Here is a 20,928-nt window from a genome sequence, read left to right as displayed (position 1 = left end):
CGCTCATGTTGCTGTAATATTCCTGCAGGGACTAAACTGTGTCCGCAATCAGCGCTGGGGATTTTTTTCCTCCACCACTTCACGGTGTTTCTGATCCCTAAAGGAAATATGCACGTGGATTTTCCCCCGTCATTTTATTATAGCTCTATTTTAGTGTCTAGGGCAAAAAAAATCCCACTGGAAATGACCAAACTTCCACCAAATCTAACATCACTTCTTAAAAATGATGCCAGCAAGATCAGAAATGGAGAAGTTTGCGACTAAAATGAGCTTTAACATGAGGGAGATAAGTAGAAATAAAGAAAAAACAGTAATAATACACAGACAGCTGACTACAAACTATAAACTATAAGAAAAATAGGTCCTTATGGTGCTAAGCAACACCTTAACACATGTTTACAAAGTCAAGATACTAATAAAAATGTAGAAGTATAGCCTGTAAATTCTGGTTATATAGCCTATTAAAACTATAAACTGTTAGTATACACCCATACTAACTTAACACACCAGCCACCTTAAACATAATGCCAGCAAGAGCAGAAATAGAGAAGTTTGCCACTAAAATGAGCTTAAACATGCAGGGAATACTACTACTATACTATACTAAAAACTAGTACTAAAATATATAATATTAATAATACACAGACAGCTGACTACAAACTATAAGAAAAATAGGTCCTTATAGTGCCAAACAAGTTAACACTACATGTTCACAAAGTCATGACACTAACAAAAATGTAGAAATAAAGACTGTAAATTATGGTTATATAGCCTATAAAAACTAGTATACACTTATGCTAACTTCATACACCAGCCACATAAACATCATTAAGGGTATTCCAGTCAATTTTCTCTTAATTAGGCTCATTTCCTGTATCATATTTATCTTAATAAGGAACATAAGAATTGGCCTTAATTAGCTGGAACATAATGAGTGAACTATCATACTAATGTCCACTTATAAACACACAGATATCAAAATTAACGCTTTATACGGACAGCCCTAACAGACATATAAAGTAAAATACAGGCTATAACATCACTTTAAACTCACTGATGAATGTATTTTGAATTTTTACAGAAATCATATGAAACACTATTAGACAGCTACAAACTCACTGTATGTAAAACACACCACATCCCTGTTCCCCCCATCATTTTATTATAGCTCTGTTTTAGTGTCTAGGGCAAAAAATCCCCACTGGAAATGACCAAACTTCCACCAAATCTAACATCACTTCTTAAAAATGATGCCAGCAAGATCAGAAATAGATAAGTGTGACAGACAGATGACCACAAACTGTAAGACAAATAGGTCCTTACAGTACCAAACAAGTTAATACTACATTTTCACAAAGTCAAATCACTAACAAAAAAGCATAGACTGTAAATTATGGTTATATAGCCTATAAAAACTATAAACTATTAGTATACACTCATGCTGACTTCACACACCAGCCACATAAACATCATTAAGATCTAATGAACGTCACATCCATAATATACAGTTAATCTTTAAAGGAGTATTCCAGTCATTTTTCTCTTAATTAGGCTCATTTCCTGTATCATCTTATCTTAATAAGGAACATGAGAATAGGCCTTAATTAGCTGGAACATAATGAGTAAACTATCATACTGATGTCTACTAATAGTACACTGATACCTGATTATATCTGTCACATGCAAGAAAACTATACTCCCTACAGAAATACACTCATATGTAAAGTTAAGAATATAACATCACTAAAAATATTTTAGTGTATGAACATCCCATTGGAAATTACCAAACTTCCACCAAATCAAACATCACTTCTTAAAAATGATGCCAGCATGATCAGACATGCAGAGGTTTGCCACCAGAATGAGCGTAAACATCCGGGAAATAAGTAGAAATTAAGAAAAAAAAATATAATGGTAATAATACACAGACAGCTGACTTCAAACTATAAGAAAAATAGGTCCTTATAGTGCCAAACAAAGTCAAATCACAATAATACACTAATGCCTGACTATATCTGTCACATGCGAGGAAACTATACATCCTACAGAAATACACTCATATAAAAAGTAAAGGATATAACATCACTGAAAACATTTTTGTTATAGTTCTATTTTAGTGCATAGAGCCAAAAATCCCAGTGGAAATGACCAAACTTCCACCAAAGCTAACATCACTTCTTAGAAATAATATCAGCAAGATCAGAAATAGAGAAGTGTGCGACTTAAATGAGCTTTAACATGTAGCAAATACTTAGAATACAAGAAAAATATATATCAGTAATAATACACAGACAGCTGACTACAAACTACAAGAAAAATAGGTCCTTATACTGCCACACAAGACTGTTTACTGATACAAATGTATAAGTATAGCCTGTAAATTCTGGTTATATAGCCTATAAAAACTATAAACTATTAGTATAAACTCATGCTAACTTCACACAATAGCTACATAAACATCATTAAGATCATGTCACTAATGAACATTACATCAAAAACAGGGATGTGGTGTATTTAACATAGTGTCTTGTAGTGTTTCATATGATTTCTGTAATAATTCAATATACATTCAGCAGTCAGTTTGAAGTGATGGTATAGCCTATATTTTACTTTATATAGTTTTCTTGCATGTGACAGATATAATCAGGTATCTGTGTTTTATAAGTAGACATCAGTATGATAGTTAACTCATTATGTTCCAGCTAATTAAGGCCTATTCTCATGTTCCTTATTAAGATAAGATGATACAGGAAATGAGCCTAATTAAGAGAAAAATGACTGGAATACTCCTTTAAAGATTAATTGTATATTATGGATGTGACGTTCATTAGATCTTAATGATGTTTATGTGGCTGGTGTGTGAAGTCAGCATGAGTGTATACTAATAGTTTATAGTTTTTATAGGCTATATAACCATAATTTACAGTCTATGCTTTTTTGTTAGTGATTTGACTGTGAAAATGTAGTGTTAACTTGTTTGGTACTGTAAGGACCTATTTGTCTTACAGTTTGTGGTCATCTGTCTGTCACACTTCTCCATTTCTGATCTTGCTGACACCATTTTTAAGAGGTTAGATTTGGTGGAAGTTTGGTCATTTCCGGTGGGATGTTTTTGCTCTAGACACTAAAACAGCGCCAAATTACCTGAAACATAAAGAGTAAACTATCACACATACATCTACTTATAATACACAGATACCTGAATATAACTGTGACATGCAAGAAAACTATAACTCCTAGAGAAATATAGTCATATATAAAGTAAAGTATATAACACCACTTTAAACTGATTAGAACATATAGAATACTATAAGACAACTATTAACTCAGCGTATGTAAAATACACTGCATCCCTGTAGCTATAGTAACATTAACATTTACTGTCAACTCACTAATCAACCAGTTAAATTTTTCTCAGATTACCTCGGCCTCTTCTCTTTAGCTCATCTCTTAATAAGAAGAAATTAAGAAAAAAATAATCAGTAATCAATCGATCAGTAATACAGAGATACCCGACTACACACCTCACATGCAAGAAAGCTACAGACCCTCCAGCAGGGATACTTGGGTTGCTTTGCCTGGGGCCACTTCTGCAAGTTTCCAGGAACTGAGGAAAAGTCAGGGCTTAGTACAGACCTCTGTCAGGGTGAGGGGATGCTCCCCTGGCACTGGTTTTGATAAACAAGCTCCATTTTGATGCTTTTTATGCACTCTGGCACCTTATTTACATTCAAGGTACAAAAAAAATCCCAGTGTGAATCAATTTATTTCTATTGTGAGTTTGAAAATGGTTGGTGGGCCACCTGGCACCTGAATTGGCCCATGGGTTGTTAGCTGAGTATCACTGCCCTGTAGGAATATCAAAGTGAGGTATAAGTGTAAGATCACTTTAAACCACCAGTGTCAAACTCATTTTGGTTCAGGGGCCACATACAGCGGGACCAGTAAAACCATACTATAACCTATATGTAACAACACCTCCATTTAAAAAAAAAATAATAATAATACATATTTCTTATAGTGTGAAGACGTACTGGTACATTCTGATTATAAGTGCAATTCAATAATATGTCTCAGTTTTTCCACAGTCAGTCTATCATTACATGTCCACTCTCCCATACATTCCCAATCCTATGCAGTAAGACTGTCATCACCACAGCAAACCAAAGTGGAAGGTAATTGAGGAAGCAGGCTAAGTTATCTCCTCCCTTACAAACCATTTACAAATCAAAAGTTTTGGCAGCACCTTAGCAGTAGTGTTCCACCAACACTGTTTGAAGAAGTCTGATTCAGATTATTTTGTATCAAAGCACAATGTTCTTGTTTTCTTTTCCAGATAACTGTATTGTGGTCAGGGTGGAAAAGTCTTTGAAGCAGCATTTTACATAAAGTAGGCTACTCACTGTTTAACTTGCTCCTAAAACCTGAAACCTCTTAGCCTTCACAAGTGCATCAATATTAGGTGTACAAAGTCATCCTGTGGGCCCGGATTAGACCCTTAAACGGGCCGGTTCTGGCCCAGGGGCCCTAATGTGTGACACCCCTGCTTTAAACTGTATTGAACTCCATATATTGGAGCCTATCTCAGCTGACATTGGGCGAGAGGAAGGGTACACCCTGGACAGGTCGCCAGACTATCGCAGGGCTGACACATAGAGACAGACAACCATTCACACTCACATTCACACCTACGGACAATTTAGAGTCACCAGTTAACCTGTATGTCTTTGGATGGTGGGGGGAAGCTGGAGTACCCAGAGAAAACCCATGTAGACATGGGGAGAACATGTGAACTCCCCCATCCCCCGCCATCTTCTATCATGTTAAACTAAATATTTGGGGTTTTTGGTCTGTTAGGTTTGACAAAAAAAGACATTTGAAGACATCTTATTGGACTCTGAGACGCTGTGATGTGCATTTAGTTACTCTTTTCTCATATTTCATAGACAATTAGAAGATAAATCAATACTTAAAACACTTGTTAGTTGGAGCTCTATAGAATAAACACCATACATATAATTATTATATAAGAAGATAATTGTAAGCTCCTTGTATATGGAGCACATTAAGTCTCTATACATCAACAAAAGCATCATTAAGATCAACCCTCTAATGAGTGTTACATCCATAATATAAATCCCTAAAGGAGTATTCCAGGGATTTTATATCCGTCAGATTAATGATGGCAGAAAAGCACGCATTCCTCTTAATTAGTCTCATTGACTGTATGCTCTGCTCTTAATGATACGTGGAATCTAATAATGATGATGAGTGATCAGCCGCCGCTTGTCATTTATTACCCTACTTCTTGAGAATACACAGATAACATCGGCCTATTACGGCGCAACACACACAATACACACACTTACAGACCGTCAATGATGATCACTCGGCTGCTGCACTCACTCAGTGGCTGTTCAATTACAGGAGAACTTCAATACCTGCACTGAACAGCAGGTTTAGTCTCTTAACAACAACCTGATTGGAAAGTCACTATGTTATCAAGTTAGCATGTAGTCAGAATCAAGCTTAATTGGGATAAATGCTGATTGTCCTCATCAATATCAGCTTTGCAGTGTGTAATTAACAGCTGTAAACAAGCTGAGTGTGTTGAGTTAATGAGGCGTGAGCACCGGGGGAAGCTGAGGGAGTATAGACTGCTGAGAGCTGACCTGCACTGCAATAAACACACTGCAACACACTGCAGAGAGATGCACGACACCGACCGGGACGACTAAATGCTTCCTACATGCGGGAAGCACTCACTCACTCACTCACTCACTGTGGTGATGATGCAGACAGAAAGCGGACGTCTAACTTACTGCTCAGAAGCATTTGTGATTTTAAATCCCCGGAAAATGAAATAAGATCAACTGAGATCAGCTCGTAGAACGTTTGGCCTAAATTTGGTTTGATGCCCAGAAATATACGGGTTGTAATGTTAAGCTCTGTAGCCCTTCTCCAATCTAATAAAATTACAATTTACTACAGAATTCTGGTCCATATTTTAATGACAGTTAGGCCTCTGGAAGAGTACGCAGCCTCCAAGATCTGTAAGATAGAAACACATTACTTTAATTCCAGAAGCTCAAAGAGTTAATGCTAGAACATCCTCCGCTGTGTGTGTGTCTGTGTGTCTCATTTATAATGACTTCATCTATGAAACTGCCAAAACATGAGGAGTGACTGAGTCCTGGAATCGTCCCCCTGAGGGACAGGGCCTTGGACAAGACCGGGACAAAACCCAGCACATCAGCTCATTCACTTTAAGTTTGTGCATAAATTTAGGCAACACAAACAATACAAGAGCGTCAAAATAAAGCTCATAGGCTACATTCACATGACAAGCAAATGTGGCCCTGCTCTGATATAACACAGATCTAAATTTTTCAGAGTATTACAGGCACACAATTTTTTTTTTCAATCAGAATTGGGCTACATATGTGGTCCTAAATCCGACATATAACCGATCACTGGCCATGCAACCGCTGTGAGAACAGTCATATCAGAATTCATGTGTGTTTTTCCCATACATCCATGGTTTGTTCGCGTCCATGCTTTCATGCTTAAATGCACAGACGCAGATCATTTATCAAACAGTGTCGGAATGGGCTGACGCTTTCTGAAATGAACAGCTTGCTGACATGCCATGATAGTGTTGTTGTGACGCGCCAATTGAGATACTGTAATGTAACCCTGGACACCCTAAAGTTTGGAAGAACAACTCCTGACTCCTCTCCAGGCCATACCCCCACCTCTCTCCTCACACAACTACAAGCAATAGCTGCTAGTAGAGATAGTGGACCAAAAGCCCATTTGTGCAACATCCTGTTTAGGGCTGCCCCCTAATAGTCGACCAAACGTTAGTTGACCAGAAAGGTCATTAGTCGGCAAGATTTCATTGGTCGCTTAGAACCAGAAAAAAAGTGAAACTCTATTAGGAGCTGCGCCTTGTCAAAATAAATCAAAACCTATATGACTGGACCATGTGGGAATTTAATTTGAAAGGACAGACACAGGAAGTGGCCACGCTCAGCAGTCAGACAGGAGTGAAGTTAATTTCCAGGGCTGGTACCTGCGGTTATTCCACAGGCTAGTTAATAACATGTCGGGCAGGAAATCCAAAGCGTAGGATCATTTTGAGAAGGTGAAGGACGAACCCTCATCTTCATTGGTCGACTACAAACATGACGTATCATCTGAAACATGGAAGTAGCTACATGCCCATTAGCCACTTAGCACAATCATTACTGCTTTGCCGACAGCGTCATTAACAGACGTGCACTTGTAGATAAAATATAGGCCTATATTAATAAAGGTTCATTAGTACGGTTTTGTATTTCTCTGTAATGTAGCACAGTGTTAACAATGTTACTGATACTATTCTTTCTCACACCTTCAACTCAAACCATTGTGTTGCTCCACCCAAAATATATAATTTATTAGTTAAATTAATATCGGAAACATGTGGGCAACTAATCAAATAATGGTTCTAAATGGCAACTACTGGCTGACTAAGAAAATTCATACTTGGGGGCAGCCCGAATCCTGTTATCCCGAAAACAAACGCCCATTGCTGCAAAAGGCCAGTCCTCCATAAATAAGCTACATACTCCCAAACAGAAGCACATGGCTAATTATTCTGAAAAATGACGTGATCGGACCTTCCTACTACGGCGCTCATTCAGGAGATGAAGCACACACTGCTATGTAATTCATTTTTTCCCCAAATGTCTGTTTCCAAAATGTAATGTTACATTTGTTCTAACATGCATGTGGTTGACGTTATTGGCTGCATGTGAGACATTTAGGGGCAGATATCCATTCACACTGATGTCAAATATGGATCACTTCAAACATGAATGTGAACAGTCTGGCAGGAAGATGGGATCTTGTGAAATATGAGCATTGAGCCCAGAAATGTGAATGTAGCCATAGACAGTCCAAACCATACTAAATGCAGCCAGAACACTGTTGGTACACACTTTCATGTGTTCTGGGATTATATCATTTACTGTAAAACTCCAATTTAAAGCATAGTCCCACTTAAACACCCAGTCCCTTTTACTAGCCCGGTGTGTCTACACATTTTGACAAATAAAGGCCTGTCTCAATTAGACACCTGGTCTGGTTGCCGAGCAGTTCATTTTTCAATAGAAGTTATAGATGTGTAACACCAGGTTGCTGGCTACCTTAAATTATGTGTCTATTCCTCTATTACCCTGTAAGTTATACATATGTCTTTAGTCCGTAAGGGTCCTCAGGTCAAAAGAATCAAAAGGGTTTTTCATAAAAAATAATCTAAGTTGTGAGAATTGTTTTAACAGGATAAAGTGGTGTTGAGTGGGTTTGCTGGGTGCTGTAATCCTTGACTGCAGTAAATTACTCTCTCTGATGCACTGTCTGTCGGAACTAGATCAAATGAACCATTCATAATTGATATATTATCTGAAGCCTAATTTTTTAACAAGCGATATTCATACTGATTTAAATGAACAGTTTGACTGTATTACCCGATCTTGATCCAAACAGCTGACATCATTTCAAAGAACACCATAATACACTCATGGCTCTCCCCTGAGACTCCATCAATAACAGAATGAATGAATTATTACAGGGATATTGCTCTCATAGAAAGACCATTAGCTGTAATTCATAAAGCGTGGGTATCCATGGTAAAGCTTTAAGATATCCTCACTCGTTCTCTACTGAACACACATTTAATTTTCTTGCACAGATATAATGTGTAACCTTGACAGAACGTAACAAGACCAACATACACAATTTATTTTTATGTATCTACTTAATTTAATCATTTTTTCTTTTTCTACACACAGCAAAGGTGATATGTAGTCTACACAGTTTGTGTAAAATGCTGTTTGTATGTGCAAGGATCGCTATCTTTTTTACCTCATGTGACAAACTCAATAACAGAACATTTATTTGACACAGTGGGCCAAGAGGCCAAAACAAGGAGCTGAATGACGCTTTGAAGATCCAAAGAGCTGAGGGGTGATAATTATCTGTAGGTTCATCGCTCAGAGCGACTCCTTTCATATTACACACACTCAGCCATTTGATCCATTGTTACTATACAAACATTGACTAGAGCTGCTTTAAAGACTCGTTTAAAGGCACAGTTCCCTTTGGTGTAACACATATGGTTCTCAGTACTTTGATCACTACAGGAGTTTTGATCATGTCCCACTGACAGGTATTCAGTGTGACCCTGAAAATATGAATTTCAACATGCCAACTACTGTATGTTTCTGTGCTCTGGGCTGATTTTCAAAAGGAATTTCATTCAAGCAAATCCCAATAAAGACGTCTGTAAAGATCATCAATGACCATGGAAAGAATCAATACTGTGGGAGGCAGAATATATGGGAAATAATCAATAAAATAAAAATAGTCAGAGCAGTTACTGCAGCTCTCACAGACATATCACAGGTAAATATGTGAACATGATGTCTCTTTCACAAGCAAGTGAATAAGGTCATGGGACCCACTGGTCATGTCAGGAAAACATACACCGAGCTGTCCTTGAGAGAGACATGCAATAAATGTAAACTCAACAGTATCTCTTAAGAGTCGCACGGTCCTTTGTATTGTCTTAGTGCGTCTCTGGGCAATTTTCTCCTCACATATCACCAAACTGATCTACATTTGGCCTTGTACCCACGTTCAACAAGATCTTGCCCCAGAAACTCTCATCTCAGGAGATATTTACTGAAGATGATGTATCTTTCATTCTGAAGGTGGAGATACAGCATCGGGGGGAGAGAGTGAAATAACACTGTAATACTTTATTGATCCATTTCTCCGCTTGCCCCTGCCTGAGCAGTCAGAGCTCAGATTCTGCTACAGACCAGCCGCCCTCCAGCTGCCACAGCCTCAGTGCACTGTAAACAAAAAGTTTACAAAAATATCTACTGTGTTTTCTCGGACCGAGAGATTCTTCACACAAAGGCACAAGTTTTCAAAGCCTTCCTTTCACCTGTAAGAAGAATTTCAATGTGAAGTTTCCCCTTCTGTTCCTCAGTTATGATGTTTAATAATGGACAAGAAAGTGTTTTCAGGTCGTACACATGCTGCGTTTTTTGCACCCTCAAAAATCCATTGTTTTCATTGTAGACATGCGGCAGGCATGCTCAAATGCCAGAGTGACACCGTTTACAGGGCTCCACGGCTGCGCCCTGAGATAAACAGAGTTCAACTTTTAGAACACAGCAGCACGCACCACATGTCATGTGACGAGGAACAACCAATCACAGCCGAAAGATATCTTTCCCTTTTTCCGTAAATATCAGTCTGTGGTTAACATCGGGGAGAAGTTGATCATTTTAGCACAGGGCTGTCAGAGCTTTACATCCGTCTCCTGGACAATATTTTAGGCCTACACATTTAAAAAACAGCGCCTGGGAGAAGATCAGCTCTGCACTCAGGATTCCTTGTGAGTAGGCTGGTGCTTGTTATGGTTGCTTAGCAACTTCAGATGCAACCTGCCTTCTCGCTCTTAAAAGTTCGCACACAATAGGAACAAGAGTCGCACACAGCGCCCGACCTCGCATTTTCCAGGCTGTCAAAGATGCGGCATGTGTATGGCCCCTTACAGAACATGATGATGTCACAGTGAAGTTGATCTTTGACCTTTTGGATATAAAATGTCATCATATCATCATTTTATTCAGTTAGACATTTGTGTGAAATTTTGTCATAATTAGAGTATGAATGCTTGAATTGTGGTCGAAAATGTGTTTTGTGAGGTCACAGTGACCTTGACCTCCGACCACCAAAATCAACTCAGTTTATTCTTGAGTCCAAGTGAACGTTTGTGCCAAATTCGAAGAAATTCCCTCAAGGCCCTCCTGAGATATCGTGTTCATGACAATGGGACAAACTAACATCCCTCTGAATGTCCGAGCTCCTCACCCTCTCTAAGACTGAGCTCAGCCACCCTCTGGAGGAAACTCATTTCGGCCGCTTGTATTCATGACCTCATTCTTTCCAACACTACCCAGAGCTCATGACCATAGGTGAGGGTTGGGACGTAGATGGACCAATAAATCGAAAGCTTTGCCATCTGGCTCAGCTCTCTCTTCACCACAACAGTCCGGCACAGCGCCCACATCACTGTAGACGTCGCGCCAAACCACCGATCCATCCCATGCTAATATCTGCGATATTAATAATTTATATAATAAAAAACGATACTTGGTGTCTGTGTATTGATTGCAATACTGCCATGAAAAATATTGTGATACTATGCTGTATCGATTGCCTGCCTGGTCTGTAACTTTACTGCTTTAGTTCACTCTCACAGCTCTCGTCGTCATTTTCAGCAGTAGTCAGCGCCCGTTTTAATTTTTCAAAAAGCTCTAAAAACCCACTGTACCACTCTATCTGCAAAGAGACACAGACAGCGACTAGGCGGTGAACAAAGTGTAGCATTTAGAAACTAACGAGACAGAAATCGTCCTCAGGAGATGGTGGAGAACAAAACTGAGCTGACAGAGAGTAAATATTGGACTTATATTCATCAGGTGTTGAAAGCATGACTCCAAATAAATGCTAATGTTGGTGTGTAACTGCTGGATGTGTAACAGAACATGTCACTTCCACTCTGTTGCTAGGGTAACAGCTTTGGTTCCTGTTTACTTCCTGTCAGCTACCACAAACATTCCAACAGGAAATACACCTGGATCCGTTTATAATGTTGAGCAACTGTTTGCTAACAAGTTCACCAAATCAACTGATGGTATGTCAATGTTGTGTTTACGACTTGCGCTGACCCAAAGTGCCCCAAAAAAATCACTTATTGCTATATACTTGGCTGAACAGCATGAGTTGTGGGCAGTGGGGTGGTGTTGAAGAGGTTAATACTCATGCTGGTGATGTGACTATGGTTACACACAGCGACAATGTGTGACTGCACCAAAGATGTAATCAACGTCCAATCCCTAAACCACCTGTGAGTGTGGTCTGTGTAGTCATATAAAGAAAAGCAGTTAGAAGCGGGGCAGCACCACACTTGCTGAAAATGTCCTGGCACTGCTTCTAAATGTGAGGCAACATGTTTACTGTCCTTTTCAGAGAGGACATAAGGCGTACAGCTATCTGCCATTAAAGCAAAACATGTTTGCAATGTGATGATTCATACAGCACACAAGTGTAATCAAGTGAAGTCATTCAGGAGGCCTTATCCTTTCCAACCGCTGCAGCGACCGGCCATTGTTTGTCAACTGGCTGAATACTGTGTATGTTAACCTAGGTTTTCTAAAGAATGTGTCCATGAATGAGAGGTATTTGTGTTATGCATGGCTGGCAGCAACAATGTGACACACGAATGGTTTGTTTGTGTGATAACTTATTCACCAAGATATTGTTTGTGTGAGTTATTTCTGTTAGAATAATAATAATAAACAATAACAATTTTATTTACATAGCACCTTTAAAACAAGGTTCTAAAGTGCTTTACAGGTTACAAAATAGAATACATTGTCAACCCCCCCACCATCCTCGTTAAAAAACAAAGAAACAAACAAAAAAACATGTCAAACAAAGCCCTCTCTACACTGCTTGCTTTAAGGCAGTAATGTCCATTACTCCAACTCTCTGTTCTGTATAAAAGGTATGATCATGAAATGCAGGGGCACAGTTGTCTGGCCTTTAAGCCAGCAGCAGAGGTACAACACCAAATCAACATCTGTGTAAAAGTGACAACCGGCAGGACGGGATGGGTGTAGCATTTTGATGACATGTTAAATGAGCCACCCACTGACGAGAGATTTAAGAGCAGCTAGCAGCATTTAGCAGCTAAATCTGAGAGGAAGAACAGCGGCTGAAAATGTCTGCAAATTAGAGAGACAAGGAGATCCAGGAGCTCACGACATAACAGGGACGGTAAATGATTGTTACCGCCATGTTAATACAAATAATAGCTCTTTTTAAAACAAAGTTACAAAGTGATTTACAAAAATAAAAAACAGAGACAACGATAATAAAAAAAAAAATAACAGTAAATGTTTTTTAAGTCTGGGACATGGGACAACAAAAGCTGCACATGAGACAGACTAAAACAGGTAAAATAAAACGAAATAAAATAAATGAAATGATCAGTAAAATAATAGTTAAGAGAATGTCTTTATATATAAAACGATTTTAAGAAGCGTCTTACAGATTAAAGTGACTTCAGGTCAGTAACCCTGTGAAAGCACATTTATAAAAGTGTGTTTTTAAGAGGGATTTAAAAAAAGGATAAGGAACATGTCTGATCTCCTCAGAGAGGTCGTTCCACAGAGTGGGGGCCCAAACAGAAAAAACGCCCTCTCACCATTGGTTGCTTTTTAGCCTAGATTGCGAGATGGTCAGCAGAGCCTTACGACTGGGCGCATATAGAGTCAGAAGATCTGAGATGAAATTATTGTCTTCAAAGTGCTGCCGATGTGTATGTTATATGTCACACCGGAGGCCAAGGCTGTTGCTTTACACCTCATCCCTCTTTTATTCCAAATTGTCAGCATGCTTTCTTAAATTACAAGGGCTGACCTGAAAGCCTTAAAGCTTCGATCATTACCACGGTAATCAACGTCCAAATCAGTATTTGAATGTTAACTTTATAAATATATATTATTAGTTATTCTCAGACAAGGACATTTAAACTAGGTGATAGTTTGTGACTCTTCTGATTTCTGATCTCATCCAACATCAGTCACCAGCAGTTCAACACAACTGAAACTGACACTTTGACCACAATCAATGGGCTTACAGACATGCTAGCCAAAAAACATCAAGGAATATTTTCAAAATTTGTGTAGGTGACCTCCCAAAAAGTGCAGGAAATTCCAAAAGAAATTCCAAACAAGCTCACTTGGAAACTGTAAAAGCTTACTTGTCTTGCAAATGATTCTTTTTTTTATTCGCTAATGCAACCCAGACCTGCGTGCTAAAAAGGCCTTCCCTGTCAAAGCAGATATTTCTCACTGGAGCTTCGATGTCCAAAAACTGACAACATTACATACCATTACACACGGCAACGACAAGTATGGCTGAAACTGAAAAGCAGCTTATAGTGTGGAATAAGCTGTGGTGTCGTTAGGCCTTCGCATCCTGAATGTTTTATGAACAGCCCTGGACTTCTCAGACTCTTTTAGTGCACAGTCTCTCCCTCTCCTCTCTCACCATGCGCACATGGTAGTCGGTGTCTTCAAGTGATTTTGTCACAAACCTTTGGTAATCTAAACCTACGTGACACTTCGGGCTCGACAAAAAACTACATATATGTAAGTGTGTGATAGTTATGGTTCATAAAAGTTCATAAAAATGGGTTTTTAGTAGCAAATTTAAAAAAGAAATGAGAAAATACAGGAATATCTTATCTGTGGAAATTTAGAGACAACATTAATGAATAAATGATAAACTACATGTGAGAAATGATAGGAAGTTATGAGGAAGCATAGATTACACTTGACATGATGTGTTACAGTGTTTAAGCTTTGACACAGCTGAGACATTGATGGTGCAGAAGTAGGTGAGAGTCTATGTTCTGAAGATGATTACTGTTAGCATACATCTATATGTAGCTGTTGGAAAGCATACGTTAGCTCCACATCAGAACAGGTAGTAAGCTGTTATTTCTCTGCCTCAGCGTGTAGCCTACAGATGTAGAGATGACAGTTCAGCACTACAGAGCAGATACAGGACGGGAAGTGTAATTATCTGCTTCTACTGTTCCTCTTCAAAGAGATGGGGCAAGATGCCAGACAGCCTGACTGGCATAGAGGGAGAGGAGGAGAAAAAAAAAGTGAGACATAGAGAGAGAGGGAGAGATAGCGATGAAGACTGAATTCAAAAAGATCGAAGCAAAGCACCGGAGAGGAGTGGAGCAAGTGGAGAGGGAATCTCACACCTCACATCTCATCGAGCAGGAGAAAAGTCAAACTTAGTTGAAATCAGAAGGGCAATTTTTCACATCCACCCTGCTTTTCTTTGGCTGACAGCTCCTCGGAGACACATAGTTTGACACAGAGTTTCTGAGAGAACAAGGGAGAAGAAAAATTAAGAGAATGTGTGAGAGACAGCGACCGGGGGGGAGGAGGGGAGGCAAAGACAAGAGAGTGATGGATTGAGATAGCACAGAGAATGGAGACAGAGAGAGATTGTCATCATCATCATGAACAATGACTCTCTGATAGAGGAGGCCTGTCGCTGGATTTTCAGCCCAGCGGAGGAAGGAGCAAGGAGGGGGCGGCCGCCCGCCGGCCCACCTGCCAGGGCCTCAGTCATGCTTTTAGCATCTGCCAAACTGAAGGACGCTTGGTGCCATGTGCTTTTCACTGAAGGAGCCTGACGTTTGTCAGTCACAGTGAGGGCTTCTGTTCTGTTCGGCCTCAGCCAAACAGGGTTTAATATCTCCCCTCCACACACACACACACACATACATACACACACACACACTCCCACCCCGTGTAAACAATCCCAGTCTGTGGTGTGTGTGTGTGTGTGTGTGTGTGTGAGAAGTGAGCAAGACCCCGGCTCTGATAGCTCCACATCCACTGCAGCTGTGTGCCGGCCAACAGCTGACGCCGGGCTCTGGGTCTCTGCTCTGTTTCTGCTTCCCTCCCCACCAACCCTGCCTCCTCTTCTTCTATGTTTTCATGAAACAGACCTGTAATTTTCACAGCTGTGTCTCGGGCATCGTGCCAGGGTGAGTCAGGGAAAGAGAGGCTGGGAGAGAGGGAGAGAGAGACAGAGGGGCTGGCTAATGGCTTTTAGAGGAGCGCAGGCTACACGACAGCTCTGCTAATCCTGAGACACTCAAGATTCAGACCAGAGGAACACTCACACAACTCAACAAGATTAAAATCCAACTGCAAGACACATTAGCATTTTAACATTACAGTATAAACTTGTGTGAATCATATTGTGGCCACAAAGCATAATTTTAACTTACAACTTGAGTCTTTTTTCCACACCTATAGATCAGGATAACACCGAGCTGTGGCAAAGTAACTGCTGGAATATGGAAACACTTCACAACAACAAAGTCAGACTACCAGGTGGTAAAAAGGTCAACAGTTAAGACTAGCGAGTGCACCCAAAATTACAGTAATAATCCCAAATTACAGGAAATCTTTTAGCACACACAGCCAGTGTTGGGAGAAGTACTCAGGTCCTTTACCTCAGTAAAAGAATAAATACTATAGTTTTTAAGGGCAACCACACCCATTTAAAAACTCATACGTTAAGGTCTAAGAAAGTCCAAAAATATTAGTAAACATGAACAGCTCCCTCCCAAATCCAAAAACTAGAGTGCTAAAACTCAAATTTGTGATGTCACAGAGTGTAAAGGCTGGAGCTGCTCCATAGACAGTCAATGGTGAAAGATGTTTCACCACCCCCAGCACCCAGGGGAATGTTCTGAGTATGTGGGCACATTTTCTGTTTTAGCTCTGAGAACACTACAACAGCATAAAGCTCATCTGGGTATGAAAAAGAAAACAAACATTCTGTGGGTCTACTAAATCAGGCTCCCATTCATTGTCTATGGAGCAGCTCCAGACTTTATACACTATGGCATCACAAGTCTGAGACTTACTCCTCTGATTTCTGGCATTAAAGGATAACGTTGGCATTTTTCAACCTAGACCCTATTTGCCTGAGCCAAATTTGAAATCAGGTAAATAATCATTCATGATGTTGAAAATCTTCTAGACAACACTAAAATGCATTTTCTATCTATCTCCTGATATCTCCTGATGTTTCAGAAAGAAACTTCTGCTTAGCAAGGCAATTAAGACACTGGATCAAGTGAAAGGTAAAGAGACACTGCAGACACTTATAACAACAGCCGCTCTGTCTCAAAAATAACTACTTTTAATTTTCATACAGTGACGATGTTCAGTTGTGTTTCAAAAATTGTTGTTCACATCAATCTCTTTGAACAATTTACACAGGGAAATAGGGTCCACGTTGAAAAATGCCAATGTACTGTACCTCATGTTCTCTGATACTGACTGAACTTTCCAAGACATTGAAAAGTTGGAGTTCTTCGTGTAAGTGGTGGTTCCCTTTAAGTAAAAGTATTATCAGGTACTTCAAGTATTGAAAGTAATTGAATTCACTATGCCAAATAGCTCCTTTCAAAGTACTTTCTTATCAAAGAAAATGATATTATCTTGGCTTTCCTACTAAAATGCATGTACAAGCAATATCAAATTTCAACGACAAGCCGATTTTAGATACTTTGTGTAGTACTGGGTAGAAAACTAGTATGCCACAAAATTTCAATTCAAAGTCTAGTTCCAATTAAAGGCCCAGTTCCTTTTACTAGCCCGGTGTAGCTACACATTTTGACAAACAAAGGCCTGTCTCAATTACAGGCCTGCTCTGGTTGCCAAGCAGCTCATTTTTTTTCTCATTTTAAGTTCTTCAGATGTGTAAAACCAGGTTTGTTGGCTGCCTTAAAATATGTGTCCATTCCTCGATTACCCTGTAAGTTATTTATATGAGTTGTGAGTATTGTTTTAACAGGATAAAGTGGTGTTGTGTCGGTATGCTGGGTGCTGTAATCCTTGAGTGCAGTAACTCACTCTCTGATGCACTGTCTGTCGGAGCTGGATCAAATTAATGATTTGTAATTAATATGTCATTTGAAGCCTAATTTTCAAACAAGTACTATTCATACTGGTTTAAATTAATAATTTCATTGTATTTCCCATCTTTGGTGAGCAACAGTTTTGTGTAAAGGGAATTAAAGGCCTGTCCCAAATACAGGCCTGTTGATTTCAGTGATTTAAACAAATAATAGCCCGGGCTACTAATAGAAGTTTTACGGTAGTTCTGCATCATTTCATGAAACCATAGCTTTTTTTAAACTGTAGAAAAGTATCAAAAGCAATGCTTGAATAAATGTACTTCGTTACATTCCATTCGTTATAGCTCATTATAATGAACATCTGTATCAGAGGAGAATTCCAAGACAAAATTTTGGTCCTTGGACTGATGAAGGTCTACAGACTGAAACTTTCTATACTTAAATAAAGTTTATTGCAAGTATTAGGACAGTGTGCAGATATTCTCCTCTCTTACCTATGGACACATTCCTCTTATGCACCTGTCTACAAGTTATTGAAGGTGTGTATGAGCCTCCACATTTGAATTAACAAATCATACCCAATAAATGACGTTAAGGGTCTTAAGGAGGGTCCTGGTTCATTACTTGATTTTGAAAGGGCGAGAGTTTGGTCTGAGAAGTGAGAGGAACACTATATAAATAAATAGATTTCAGGAGAACATTAACTGTGAAAAGGAAAAGAGCTTTTTTGAGCACCAGTAGGTCTCCTCTTTAGGCTGTTTAAATCCCACTGTGTGCAGCCTGAGAGCCATTATTTCAGCTTTGTGCTTGTATGTTGCATATTCCTACATCAGTGTGGGTTTATTAAGGGCCCAGATGTTCATTTTTGCCTCTGGGCCCCCTTGCAGGTTAATCCGGCTATGATCTCAGCAAACAGCTTATTTGTATGGCACTTATTAGAAAAGCAAGATCCAAGTTGTCATAAAGGTGGATTATCCTTTGAGATTTCAGACCTGAACATTTAAGCACTTCATCTTTTCATCATGCTATGACTTATTTTTACCAAGTTCGCTTGGACATTTGAATCCTCTGCTTTAAAAATAACGAAGTGTCCCAGTGATCTGCAGCCCAGCAGCCACGTGGTCATGCAAATCTCGCCCAAATGAAGAAATATTCAATGACTTGCAGCTGAAGCAGCTAATAAACGCAGGGAGTAAAGTATCAGCAACTGGCAGCAATAGGTTAAGTTATTTTGTTTTCAACCCGAGGTCGCTTGTACTGAATGGCATCCAAAGAAATCATGCCCAACGAGCTGAGTTCCTGTTAGATAATATTTAACATCCCTCTGTGGGGCACAACAGTGTGACCATGACAAGTGTTTTGGAAAAAAAGGGGATGTGTCAGTGTACTTTTCCAATGCTACTTGAACAATAAAGGCATTCAGACTGGGTGGGATGTTGTTTTCACTTCCTAAAAATAGATTTTTATGCATTTGATTTGCAAGATGAACCACACATAATGTGGACAATGACAGTACGTCTATTAAATTCTCCTCTGTCCTCTCCTCTTCTTCATGTAGGCTGTATCTGAGCAGGAAGTATCTGTCTCCTTTGGGACAGCAGGGAGAAAAGTGTGTTTGGGTGACAGGAGGCACGTTCCCCTCCTCCTCCTCCTCCTCCTCTTCCACCTCCTCCTCTGCTGCTCTCTCTCTCTCTCTGTGGCCACAACAGGACACTTCTTCAGAAATAATGGGATTATGTCCAGGATTGATATCCAGCTTTATGGCTCACGTGTGGGCACTGCACCTCTATTCAACATGCCGCTATGACAGGCCTGTCAAAGTAGGCTGCGGAGAACTGACTAGACACAAATCTACCACGACCTCCGGAACTGAAGCTCTATTGTCAGGCCTTTCTGTCCACAGGAGGCTTTACAAACACCATTATACCGAAGAACTCACTGGGCAACTTGCGCGTCATGCATTATAACCCTGGTGTCATGTCAGAGCATGTACTCTTCAGCGGCCTTTTGCAGCAGGAGGTGATCGGCTTTCCACAAATTAGATGGTTTCAAATCCAAACAGGGCCCCAGCTCACATAGCATTAGTGATTAATCTGCTAATTATTTCCAGGATTAAACACTTCATCATGTAATCTATAAAATGTCACTAAACCTGAAAAATGTCCATAAAAAGGTCCAAGAGCCCAAACTGAAGTCTTCATACTGCTGAGTTTGTTCATCCAACAGTGGTGGAAGAAGCATCTAGATGCTTTGCTAACATGTAAGTAAAGACACCAAGGTGTAAAACTACTTCTTTACAAGGAAAGACAAACTGTTGAAAGAGGTGCATTCTCCAGCTGTATGTAGCTGAATCAGGTGGTTCTCAAACTAGAACAGGTGTAAAACTGAGAAGAGCTGACTTTCTGAAGTATATAAATTCCTCTATGATCTTTCAATAGAGACAGAGAGATAGATAGATAGATAGATAGATAGATAGATAGAAGGGGTGGGAATCACCAGAATGATCCTCGATACGATATTATCACGATACTTATTATTGCAATTTTAAATATGTTGCGTTGCGATATGCTGACTACTCCGATAAAATATATTGCGATATATTAACTTATTTTAACTGTAAACTATATCCCTAAAGGAAAATTTTGTCAACAAGTTTAATTTGTATTTGTAAAATTACTAAATTTTATAATAAAAAAAAAACAATACTTGGCACTGTGTGACGATCCAATATTGCCACACAAAAATATCGCGATACTATGCTGTATCAATTTTTTCCCTCAGATATAGATAGATAGTAGGCACGGGAATCACCAGAATGATCCTCGATACGATATTATCACAATACTTAACCCTATGGGCCCGAACGACGCATAGTGCGTCCAAATTCACACCTGTTCTTCTCTATTGATTTTCTCCGCGACCGTGCGTCATAGCGAGAAGCCACGCATATCACAAACAGCGGAATCGTAGCTTTCTGACAAGACCAAGTACTTGTCAGTAGTCCAGTGTTTTCACAGCGAAAAAAAAAAAAGATAAATTTACACTAAAATCATGAATAACAGAGCTTTCATGCAGCTTTGCACACACATTACTGTTAGATGGATTACTCACGAACGCAGGCTCCCACAGAAATGCCACGCATATCACATGAAAGCGCAGGACTAGAGCTTTCCAGTGATACCACACACATCATTGTGCTGTCATCCCATCACGCTGTAAATACAGATTGATTGTCTACAAAATAAAAACCTGACGAATTTCTTTACAATCCATCTTGTTATCAGTCACTTCATATAGTGAGGAATATCGTATCTTACCACGTCTTAGGCTTG

At 39.5% G+C, this 20,928-nt stretch overlaps 1 protein-coding gene across 1 annotated transcript in view; it reads right to left on the bottom strand.

The window, feature by feature from the left end:
• bahd1 (bromo adjacent homology domain containing 1) overlaps positions 1 to 20,928 on the bottom strand; it is a 58,536-nt gene that overhangs the window by 31,673 nt on the left and 5,935 nt on the right. The gene's annotated exons all lie outside the window — the stretch shown is intronic.

This window comes from Epinephelus moara, chromosome 14 (genome assembly GCF_006386435.1).
Source record: "Epinephelus moara isolate mb chromosome 14, YSFRI_EMoa_1.0, whole genome shotgun sequence".
Taxonomy (NCBI): domain Eukaryota; kingdom Metazoa; phylum Chordata; class Actinopteri; order Perciformes; family Serranidae; genus Epinephelus; species Epinephelus moara.
Note: the sequence above shows the minus strand (reverse complement) of the source record. Positions and strands in the feature narration are given on the sequence as shown.